Here is a 12,441-nt window from a genome sequence, read left to right on the forward strand (position 1 = left end):
TTTCAAACGAGTACATTAATGAAATTAAATACTGTATAATACGTACAATGTCTTCAAAGTAAAATACTCCGTAAAGGTTAAACTCGGTACAGTAGTCTGAATATGTCACGCATCGTATCATTCTCAAGTTTATTACGAAACATTTGATCTGCATCCATTCAGTCCAGAGATTTAGTGTCATCTCAATCACCAGCTGCTGTTATTTGATAAATTACCACCAATTTCCTCATTCATCGTTTTTGCTGGATTGCTGTTTTTCAACACGCAACTAATTCCATTGCTAGAGACAAAATTTCTAAAATTATTTCTTTCGTTTTCTTAGTTACGGCATTTGATACTAAAGTACTTTGTAGCCATAGATACAGCGTCCCTCCATGACAAGATGAAGTAGTGGTAACAGGCTCCAAGAATACAGCCCAAAAATTGCATCATTGGCTTTCGTATGACGTAATGTCTAGTTTCGTTGCCGAAAGGCACTGGTAACAAAGAACTTCATGTCAGTGCTCTGCAACCTGCTAATGGTCAGGGATCAACGAAAAGAAGTTGCTTAGTATCCTCCAAAATATTTCCCTAACCATGTTCCAGCAGGTGGAACACCATGCGTGGACTCTATGGCATTAGGTCCTCATATCTTGACGTAGTATATTGATGAATTACTCATATGAATTTTTCTGCCAACAGTGAACTGGATATAAAGGTGATGTGAAAAATGTTAATGACGAGCTTCTAGTACATGCAAACTTTGGAATGCTTTCTACTAGACTCTAACGTACTCTACAATAAAGGGAGTATTATTTCTCATGCATGCATGTACACTACTTACTCTAACTTAAACTAACTTACACTAAGGACGACACACATATATCCCTTCCCGAGATAGGACTCGAACCTTGGACAGGGGGAGCCGCACGAACCGTGGCAAGGCGGCCCAGACTGCACGGCTACCATGCACGGTATATGCGGTTGGCAGTTCGATATCACGCGACGCTCACTCACGGAGCGACGAGCAACAGCCACGTGCCCTTGTAACGTGAGTAAGGAAACATAGACTATCTATATATCTTCGACACAACGTAGTAGCACTAATGGGCCTGTCATTTGTTAAAACGCATTTGAAATTAGGATTGCTTTTTGGCTGTCGATTTTCCGTGTCTTCTACAGAGAAGGTGTGTTCTGTATACCTGGGTTTCACCAAGTACTACCACAGGTTAAGGAAAACTTAAGTGACAACCGAATATCGAATGTTATTGAAGGTCATTGCTTCAGTTTGGGAACATTATATTTCTGTAAAATAATAGCTAATGAATTAATGCTCGCTTTCAGTCAGCTGCTAAAATTCCACTGTCACTTAGGTATATTTTGAACAGAAGAAAATTAAGATTTATGTCGAGGGATGTGACAACAGACTATAATTATCAACGTTGTTTATAATCAACAAAAATCTTCAATCCAGCTATACCATAGGCTATGGTGAATAAACAGAGGAAATGAACTACTAGGACTCTTTATATCTGATGATATGGACAGAAAGAGAAAGGAAGTGTAAAGTGTAATGGTGAACAGAGATTGGGATTAATCGAACAGATTTCCATCTGGACAATTATTCGAAGAAGTAGATCATTCAAACAAATTTACTCACCAACCAGTTATCTGTAAATCAAATAACGAATAACATGTAAGTCACTGAATTTGATTCGTCTACTTATTGTACAGGATTAGTATTCGTTCTCTTGGCCTAGAGCAGTTTGGGGTGTTTGATAAATAACATAACTTTTTTGTCCACAAATATGCCTTTGTGGTTTAATGGCTAAAGTTCCAGACTATAAAACTAGCCTCAGGGTTCGATCCCGTATTGGTCCTACGATTTTCTCTGTTCTCATCGCTTCTTTCACCTATAATAATTACAATAATGCGAAGTCAAGTTAAACCGTATTTCGGGGTACATGTTGAGATTTAGATCCCCCTCTAACTGGCTGTATAAGTCTGTTAAGATGTGGGAGGAAGTCAAGGGCACATCACCACACCTATTAAAGCATTGCACGCTAAAACCATCCTTCAAGTAGAGCACAACTTTACTTGATTTACAGCGTAACAAATGAAACAAAAACTGCTTACAGGTGGACGCCCTCAGCAGTTTGGGCTATAACGCACTAGGCAGCCGCAATGTTGAGCAGCCAGTTTAGTCAGCCAGCTGGGGGTCAGTCGTGACAGATCAGCCGAGCGAGACAGTCGTGGCATATGTCATGTCTTTTTCGTCATAACAAATATACTTTGCTATGATTATAAAAATTATTTTTCCGTCATTTTAAAATGGTTCAAATGGCTCTGAGCACTATGGGACTTAACATCTGAGGTCATCAGTCCCCTAGACTTAGAACTACTTAAACCTAACTAACCTAAGGACATGCCCGAGGCAGGATGGTTCAAATGGTTCTGAGCACTATGGGACTCAACTGCTGAGGTCATTAGTCCCCTAGAACTTAGAACTAGTTAAACCTAACTAACCTAAGGACATCACAAACATCCATGCCCGAGGCAGGATTCGAACCTGCGACCGTAGCGGTCTTGCGGTTCCAGACTGTAGCGCCTTTAACCGCACGGCCACTTCGGCCGGCTGCCCGAGGCAGGATTCGAACCTGCAACCGTAGCAGCAGCGCGGATCGGGACTGAAGCGCTTAGAACCGCTCGGCCACAACGGCCTTATACTGAAAATATAGTGATTCATTTATTTTTATGCAATACACTTTCCAAGAGAATCTCGTTAGTAAATATTTATTAATAATAGAGAAATGTCCCATATCAAACAAGAGAGTACCGATGCCGTAGGTCATCGTCGGAGACGAAGAGCTTGGTGTGTCTGAAAATGTAATGCGTTATTATGGAGGGACGAGTTTCACAAATAATAAAGCACTCCATCTTCAGGCCACAAGTGGCCCATCGGGACCATCCGGCCGCCGTTTCTTCCTCAGTTGAGGATGCGGATAGGAGGGGTGTGTGGTCAGCACACCGCTCTCCCGGTCGTTATGATGGTTTTCTATGACCGGAGCCGCTACTATTCGGTCGAGTAGCTCCTCAATTGGAATCACGGGGCTGAGAGCACCCCGAAAAATGGCAACAGCTCATGGCGGCTGGATGGTCACCCATCCAAGTGCCGGCCACGCCCGACAGCGCTTAACTTCGGTGATCTCACGGGAACCGGTGTATCCACTGCGGCAAGGCCGTTGCCACAAATAATGAAAGAACCTTAAAAAATCGACAGTCTCGAACAAGGCGGTTTACAGAATTCACTTTTGGCACTTTGGAAAATAAATGGAGTACGGAGAATTTTCCATTACCCAACGGTTGTTTGAGAAGAATTTGGAATTTCCGTAATAAACTCAAGCTGTGTATCACAAAATAATGTGCCAGAAAGAGACGGCTATAATATGTTAATTGAAGGGGGATCACTGCCGTGAGCTGCAGCGGGAAATTAAGTGCAATCAGCTGCGAGGAGCGAAAACGTGCACCGGATCGGGATTAGAACCCTGTACCTCCTGCTTACCAGGCAGGTGCGGTAACCACTGCACCGTCCGGGACGCAGTGTTGTCGGAACTACATGGACTGTCTCGGCACGCCTCACTGCGGATAGGTGGCGCTAGGTGGGAGTGAGGGTCGGTCGTCAAGCGTGCCGAGACAGTCCGTGCAGTTGCGACAACGCTGTGTCCCGAATGGGGCAGTGGTTACGGCGCCTACCTAGGAGGTCCCGGCTCGAATCCCGGTCCGGTGCACATTCTCGCCCGTCGCCAATGATTCCGATTAATGTCCCGCTGCAGCTGGCAGCGGTGATCCCCTTCAGTTTACATATAATGTTTCACAGCTGCGAATTCGGCGTGGTGTCTGTTCTTTCGGACACGTCCGAAGAGCCACAGTAACTGGTACAACAGCCTAATATTGTGTAGGGCCCCCGCGAGCACGAAGAAGTGCCGCAACCTGACGTAACATGGACTCGACTAATATCTGAAGTAGTGCTGCAGGAAATTGACACCATAAATCCTCCAGGGGTGTCCATAAATCCGTAAGATAACAAGGGGATTGAGATCTCTTCTGAACAGCGCATTGCAAGGCATCCCAGATATGCTCAATTATATTCATGTCTGGAGAATCTGGTGGCCAGCGGAAGCGTTTAAACTGAGAAGAGTATTCCTGAAGCCACTCTGTACCAATTACGGACATGTGGGGTGTCGGTTATCCTACTGGAATTGCCCAAGTCCGTAGGAATGCACAATGGACATGAATGGATGCGGGTGATCAGACATGATGCGTATGTACGTGTCACCTATCAGAGTCGTACAAAGATGTGTCAGGGGTCCCATATCACTCCAATTGCACATGCCCCACACCATTACAGAGCCACTACCAGCTTGAACAGTCCCCTGCTGACATGCAGGGTCCGTGGATTCATGAGGTTGTCTCCATACGTCTAGACGTCCATCCGCTCTATACAATTTGAAACGAGACCAGGCAACATGTACCCACTCATCAACCAGTCTCGGTGCTGAAGGGCGCAGAGGAGGCGTAGAGCATTGTGTCGTGCAGTCATCAAGGACACACGAATGGGATTTCGGCTCCGAAAGACCATATCTGTGATGTTTCGTTAAATGGTTCGCACGCTGACACTTGTTGACGGCCCAGCGTTGTAATCTGCACATTTTTGCGGAAGGATTGCACTCGTGTCAGGTTGAACGATTCTCTTCAGTCGTCGTTGGTCCCGTTCCTGCAGGATCTTTCTCCTTCCACAGCGATGTCTGAGATTTGATGTTTTATCGGATTCCTGATATTCACAGTACACTCGTTAAATGGTCGTACGGGAAAATCCCCACTTCATCGCTACGCTGGAGATGCTGTGTCCCGTCGCTCGTGTGCCAACTATAATACCATGTTCAAACTCACTTAAATCTTGATAAACTGCTATTGTAACAGCAGTAACCGATCTAACAACTGTGCCACACACTTGTCTTATATAGACGTTGCAGACCGCAGCGCCGTATTCTGCCTGTTTACCTATCTCTGTATTTGAATATGCATGACTATATCAGTTTCTTTGACGCTTCAGTGTATAACTGATAAGCGTAGCTGGGCAATGGATCCACGTGCTACACTGCGAATGCACAAATACATCTGACCTCCTGTGGCAATCACTGAGTAGCGAACGGGAACATAATGGACAGGAACTGCGGATAGGTGGCGCTCGGTGCGGGTGTGTATCGGCCGTGAGGCGTGCCGAGGTAGTCCGCGTAGTTTTCCATGAGACAGCCTATCTACAACTGATAGTCCGGAAGCACGAAATCACAGCGGCCCAGCTGCGCATGCTACAATCCACTAATTTTTTATGGGCTGCCGCAGACGCCCTTCTTAGTGCTTTACATCTACATCTACATTTACTTTTATACTCCGAAAGCCACCCAACGGCGTGTGGCGGAGGGCACTTTACGTGCCACTGTCATTATCTCCTTTTCCTGTTCCAGTCGCGTATGCTTCGCGGGAAGAACGACTGCCGGAAATCCTCCGTGCGCTCTCGAATCTCTCTAATTTTACATTAGTGATCTCCTCAGGACGTATAAGTAGAGGGAAGCAATATATTCGATACCTCATCTAGAAACGCACCCTCTCGGAACCTGAACAGCAAGCTACACCGTGATGCAGAGCGCCTCTCTTGCAGAGTCTGCCACTTGAGTTTGCTAAACATCTCTGTAACGCTATCATGCTTACCACATAACCCTGCGACGAAACGCGCCGCTCTTCTTTGGTTCTTCTCTATCTCCTCTGTCAACCCGACCTGGTACGGATCCCACACTGATAAGCAGTACTCAAGTATACGTCGAATTTGTGTTTTGTAAGCCACCTCCTTTGTTGATGGACTACATTTTGTAAGGACTCTCCCAATGAATCTCAACCTGGCACCCGCCTTACCAGCAATTAATTTTTTATGATCATTCCACTTCAAATCGTTCCGTACGCACACCCCCAGATATTTTACAGAAGTAGCTGCTACCAGTGTTTGTTCCGCCATCATATAATCATACAATAAAGGTTCCTTCTTTCTATGTATTCGCAATACATTACCTTTGTCTATGTTAAGGGTCAGTTGACACTCCCTGCACCAAATGCCTATCCGCTGCAGATCTTCCTGCATTTCGCTGCAATTTTCTAATGCTGCAACTTCTCTGTATACTACAGTCCTTACACTACAGATTCAGCCCCTTCAACCGTCTCTGCACCTGCCAATACGTCTCTCCCTCCTACTGTTAACATGACACGAAAACTCTAGGGCAGTCAGCCAAAGATAAGAATGTAGCTGACAAAAACTCTCAGTTTTCAGCACATTTCTTAAATTGATAACACAATAGAATATGCGTGTCTCCTTGATGTACTTAGTCGATCGTGGTTGTCCAAGATGCTGCTCCAGGCGGGAGTAAAATGAATGTGCGCAACGGATAATAATAAACGATAAAATAAAGATTTGGCTCTGTCTGACTACTTCTTGAAGTAGATCTTAGGATCTCTTAATTCTATTAATTACAATCTAAACATAAATGAATGATGAAGGCAACTAATCCTACTAAATGATAAACGTTGTTCTTGCTTATATATTTATTGTAGATTAAAAAAAACCTTATATTACAAAGTTTACATTTCCTAAGTAAAATTACTAATCAATTGCCCAACTCTGCCCCTTATTATGGCTGCGCGAAATAATATCAATAACGCGAAATTACTGACATCATCTACGTACCGAACACTAGAAGATAGTACTTTCAAAGATGATCTACATTGGTGTGGAACCTCAGTGGAAATAAACTAACATGATCAGAGCTATTTATCTGTATAGCCCTAATAAGCTGAATCAATTTGCGATATCACCATATGTACTGTGTCCGGTATATAGGCGTGCTGGTTCCCGTACACGTCTGCGTCGATGGAAGAACTCCAGCCACAAAATAAACTCTTTCAGACACTAGGATGGCAGAAGGCCGTCCTCTGACTAATTAATACTGTCTTCACCTCTCTGTGTTCTACAGACGAGAAACGCGAACTCCCAACCACTAGGACGGAGTTCAGATAATGTCTCAACGTAAGTATAGGCAGAGGAAGTACTCTCAATTACTGAACGCTGCGTACTCAACTACGATTTCCAACCCGGAGGTTAGTTTCGCAACAGTACAGTGCCTAACTGTTCTAACTATAAACTCTCCTGAGAGCAAAGACAGCAAGTCTACCTGCACCAACAAAGCTGCGCTCACAACAGAAGAGCGCGTCTCTCCAGCGCTGGCTTCCCAACAAGGCTTGGCTCCCGACCATCGTAATTCCGAAAACGAATCATATTCCCGAAACCATGGAATATTCTCGCTCTCTACAGATTCTTCCGAACGCCGATCAAACATATATTAGTCTTTTGTCGTCCAGCGCGTTAAGTTTGCGAGGAAAAACCTATACTCGTACAATGGTACGCTTCTGAGTAAAAATCCTTGGAAATAACACAGCCTGCACGGCTTCCGAGGTGTCTCTTCTTCGTTCCTCTCACCTGCGTCCAAGATTTTCAACGTTTCCGAAGTATAATCCTTCCGGTTCGGCTACAAACCGACCGGTCGCCACTCTATTGTGCTCCAGCGCTTAGGCGCTACGACGTCCGTCCTGTGTTTAAGCTGGACCAACACACCTGTATGGGCCTTCCACCCATGGCTTCAGTTCCGCCAGCCGTTTCATTTCCACTGGCGTTCCAACCTCTACTAGTATAGGCAATCATTAATTATGCCGTTTTTATAATAAAGACACTCCGTCACTTTTCATGCAATAAGCGTTAACAATTATATATAAGACGTACGTGACAAAGTCAGTCTCCTCTATATAAATATATACAATGTACAACCTATCACATGATACCTAATTGTGTTTGTAGATCACGGCAAAGTATGTGGAAGGGTGCTTGTAAGGTGCGAAATTATAGCCACCTTACAGTTGTAGTGATAGAAAATGAATGACCCAAGCAAGAACACAGTGGTTCCTAACGACTAACATTACCAGACTTTTAATCTTAAGTCTCCTAAAGCGTCTATGGAAAGCAGCTAGACGTCCAAAGCCATCCAAGGTGTTTTAGAATTAATTCTGGGTAACCTTGCCGTCAGAATATGGAATTATTTTTCGATCCGACATCCGTCTACGCAGTTACGTAGAACTTTTACATTCAAAAATTTCAGAAGAAACACTGGGTTCAGGTATGTAAAGGAGTAAGTAATACTGCGGCACACTTGCAACTTGCGCATCGCGAAATTGCCAAGAAACGAGTGGAAGACATTTTTCGCCTTTCTATACCAACTGCAATAATTGCAGGAAAATCTTACCCACAAATAGTTCATCTCTATTGCTATCCATAGCCAAGGGAGGCTTGCGGCAAACGTAAGACATATAATAACCATAGAAATTGGGTCACGAGTTTTGATTTACTTTATGATGTAAAAAGAAGATTTTATTTGGAGTGTGATTTAAAGTGAAGTTAAAGTGGGGTCACAACGAATTATTTGCCAAAACCTACAACGGAATTTATGATTTTTCAGTTTTTGCGGAGAAGATTGTAAGCTGAAAGTCCTACATCAATGTCATTATTAAAGATGAATTCAGAGTGCATTGCATGTCTACAACGTATTCTCTTTAGCGTCACAACGGTAAATCGCCGTGGATCAAATAAAGTTCCTGATAAGACGTTTGAAAAGAAAGAGCTGTTGTGAAAACTAATTTAAAAGGAGGGGAAAGTACATTCATTTAGTAAATGACAAACACTTGGAACACTAAATGCAACTCGTTTTCCGATTTATGAATTATCGTCAAGACTTTTTATTCACAGATGACGAAATTGTGTTTTATTCCTGTCAGTGAGTAGTGTATCAAAAAATGCTTGTTATTCATGAATAACAAATAGTAATTTATATCCGTGTTCGTTAATCGTAATTCGCATAAATTTCATCCAAGTCTGGTGCCAAGCATAGTGCATCACACATGCACACGATATCGCGCTTTTGTCATTAGCATCAGTAATCTTCGGTAACTTCCGCCAACGTTCGTGGAGCGTATTCGCGTTCTCTCTCGCATACCGCAGTTGCGTGAGGACCACGGGCAACGGGCACGCGGTTGCTGGGCTCTCACTAGCGCTAGAGTCAAAAACAGCTTTTATCCGATACAATCTGCTGTCGTATACTACCCGACCTAATATAGTCAGGTACAATTTTTAGTAATCTTCGATGTTAGTTGAATTAGTATGTACCAAAAACACATAAAAATCCTCCAGGTCAGTAGAGAGCTAACTGTTAAGTAAACATGCTTTTGAAAATAATTAATTTGGAAGAGTCGCGAAGGAATAAATATTTATAATCAGTCTCATAAACGTATGACAATTCCCCTGCTTGTGTTTGTTGTGCGATGCGGCCTGTTTGTCTGTTTACTTTCTCTCTAGCCCTTTATTTGCTATCCTTCCTTTGAGCTGCGTGGTCTACAAGATCGCAGTTGGACGCAGGGCAACAACACGATGTCCGCATTAGTAGCTGGGCAGTCAGCACAGCGGATTGCGAAATAAAGGGCCTGGGTTCGATTCTCAGTCTGTGCGGGGATTTTCTCCGCTTGGAGACTGGGTGTTGTGTTCTCTTTACCTTCGTTCACATCGTCATATATCACATTCCCCTGTTAAGATGGCTGAATGAGCATGTTCCGAAGTGAGTAATAACAACAATAAATTAACTTGACGTTATTAACAGAGGCAAATTGCAGTCTTTCACCACGATCTGCTGAGGCAACTGGTCCACAGCTGTTGTAACTCCTTTTTAAATATCCTGGATACTATCACTAGGACAGAGTGGATATCCGAGTTAGTTCCAAACATGTTCTATCGGTGACATATCTGGGGATCTTGCTGGACATAGGAGAACCCCAACATCATGCAAACAGTTTATACCGACACGTGCCATATGTAGATCTGCACAGTCCCATTGAAAAATGGCACCACGACACAGTCGCACGAGAGGTAGCACAAGAGGATGCCGGATGTCCATGATGTACCACTGTGCCAACAGAGTTGCTTCAATCACTACTACCTGGAATCTGAAGTCATACTCCATGATTTGTCACGCCACGACGCCATGTCTAAGAACACTGTCCCTCTACACAACATTGGAAGAATGTGCCCCTCCCCTGGTTGCCTCCACACTCCCCAACTGTGGTCATCCAGGGCACTGCAGAAACTTGATTCATCACTGAACATAATGCGATATCATTCATCACCACTACATGTGCAGCCATTTGTGTTGTGGGGGTAATAGTAGCCTACGGATGGGACGGTAATTTACTAGTCAGGCTACATCTACATCTACGTCCATACTCCGCAAGCCACCTGACGGTGTGTGGCGGAGGGTACCTTCAGTACTTCTATCGGTTCTCCCTTCTATTCCAGTCTCGTATTGTTCGCGGAAAGAAGGACTGTCGGTATGCCTCTGTGTGGGCTCTAATCTCTCTGGTTTTATCCTCATGGTCTCTTCGCGAGATATACGTAGGAGGGAGCAATATACTGCTTGACTCTTCGGTGAAGGTATGTTCTCGAAACTTCAATAAAAGCCCGTACCGAGCTACTGAGCGTCTCTCCTGCAGAGTCTTCCACTGGAGTTTATCTATCATCTCCGTAACGCTTTCGCGATTACTAAATGATCCTGTAACGAAGCGCGCTGCTCTCCGTTGGATCTTCTCTATCTCTTCTATCAACCCTATCTGGTACGGATCCCACACTGCTGAGCAGTATTCAAGCAGTGGGCGAACAAGCGTACTGTAACCTACTTCCTTTGTTTTCGGATTGCATTTCCTTAGGATTCTTCCAATGAATCTCAGTCTGGCATCTGCATTACCGACGATCAACATTGTATGATCATTCCATTTTAAATCACTCCTAATGCGTACTCCCAAATAATTTATGGTATTAACTGCTTCCAGTTGCTGACCTGCTATTTTGTAGCTAAATGATAAAGGATCTATCTTTCTGTGTATTCGCAGCACATTACACTTGTCTACATTGAGATTCAATTGCCATTTCCTGCACCATGCGTCAATTCGCTGCAGATCCTCCTGCACTTCAATACAATTTTCCATTGTTACAACCTCTCGGTACACCACAGCATCATCTGCAAAAAGCCTCAGTGAACTTCCGATGTCATCCACCAGGTCATTTATGTATATTGTGAATAGCAACGGTCCTATGACACTCCCCTGCGGCACACCTGAAATCACTCTTACTTCGGAAGACTTCTCTCCATTGAGAATAACATGCTGCGTCCTGTTATCTAGGAACTCCTCAATCCAATCACACAATTGGTCTGATAGTCCATATGCTCTTACTTTGTTCATTAAACGACTGTGGGGAACCGTATCGAACGCCCTGCGGAAGTCAAGAAACACGGCATCTACCTGTGAACCCGTGTCTATGGCCCTCTGAGTCTCGTGGACGAATAACGCGAGCTGGGTTTCACATGACCGTCTTTTTCGAAACCCATGCTGATTCCTACAGAGTAGATTTCTAGTCTCCAGAAAAGTCATTATACTCGAACACAATACGTGTTCCAAAATTCTGCAACTGATCGACGTTAGAGATATAGGTCTATAGTTCTGCACATCTGTTCGACGTCCCTTCTTGAAAACGGGGATGACCTGTGCCCTTTTCCAATCCTTTGGAACGCTACGCTCTTCTAGATACCTACGGTACACCGCTGCAAGAAGGGGGGCAAGTTCCTTCGCGTACTCTGTGTAAAATTGAACTGGTATCCCATCAGGTCCAGAGGCCTTTCCTCTTTTGAGCGATTTTAATTGTTTCTCTATCCCTCTGTCGTCTATTTCGATATCTACCATTTTGTCATCTGTGCGACAATCTAGAGAAGGAACTACAGTGCAATCTTCCTCTGTGAAACAACTTTGGAAAAAGACATTTAGTATTTCGGCCTTTAGTCTGTCATCCTCTGTTTCAGTACCATTTTGGTCACAGAGTGTCTGGACATTTTGTTTTGATCCACCTACCGCTTTGACATAAGACCAAAATTTCTTAGGATTTTCTGCCAAGTCAGTACATAGAACTTTACTTTCGAATTCATTGAACGCCTCTCGCATAGCCCTCCTCACACTACATTTCGCTTCGCGTAATTTTTGTTTGTCTGCAAGGCTTTGGCTATGTTTATGTTTGCTGTGAAGTTCCCTTTGCTTCCGCAGCAGTTTTCTAACACTGTTGTTGTACCACGGTGGCTCTTTCCCATCTCTTACGATCTTGCTTGGCACATACTCATCTAACGCATAATGTACGACGGTTTTGAACTTCGTCCACTGATCCTCAACACTATCTGTACTTGAGACAAAACTTTTGTGTTGAGCCAACAGGTACTCTGA

The 12,441-nt window shown here is 44.0% G+C and overlaps 1 pseudogene; it reads right to left on the reverse strand.

Moving 5' to 3' along the window:
* Nucleotides 1–3,109: 3,109 nt before the first annotated feature.
* LOC124799854 lies at nucleotides 3,110–3,226 on the reverse strand (annotated as a pseudogene).
* Between the last annotated feature and the right edge of the window lie 9,215 nt (nucleotides 3,227–12,441).

Source organism: Schistocerca piceifrons, chromosome 5 (genome assembly GCF_021461385.2).
Source record: "Schistocerca piceifrons isolate TAMUIC-IGC-003096 chromosome 5, iqSchPice1.1, whole genome shotgun sequence".
NCBI classification, from domain to species: domain Eukaryota; kingdom Metazoa; phylum Arthropoda; class Insecta; order Orthoptera; family Acrididae; genus Schistocerca; species Schistocerca piceifrons.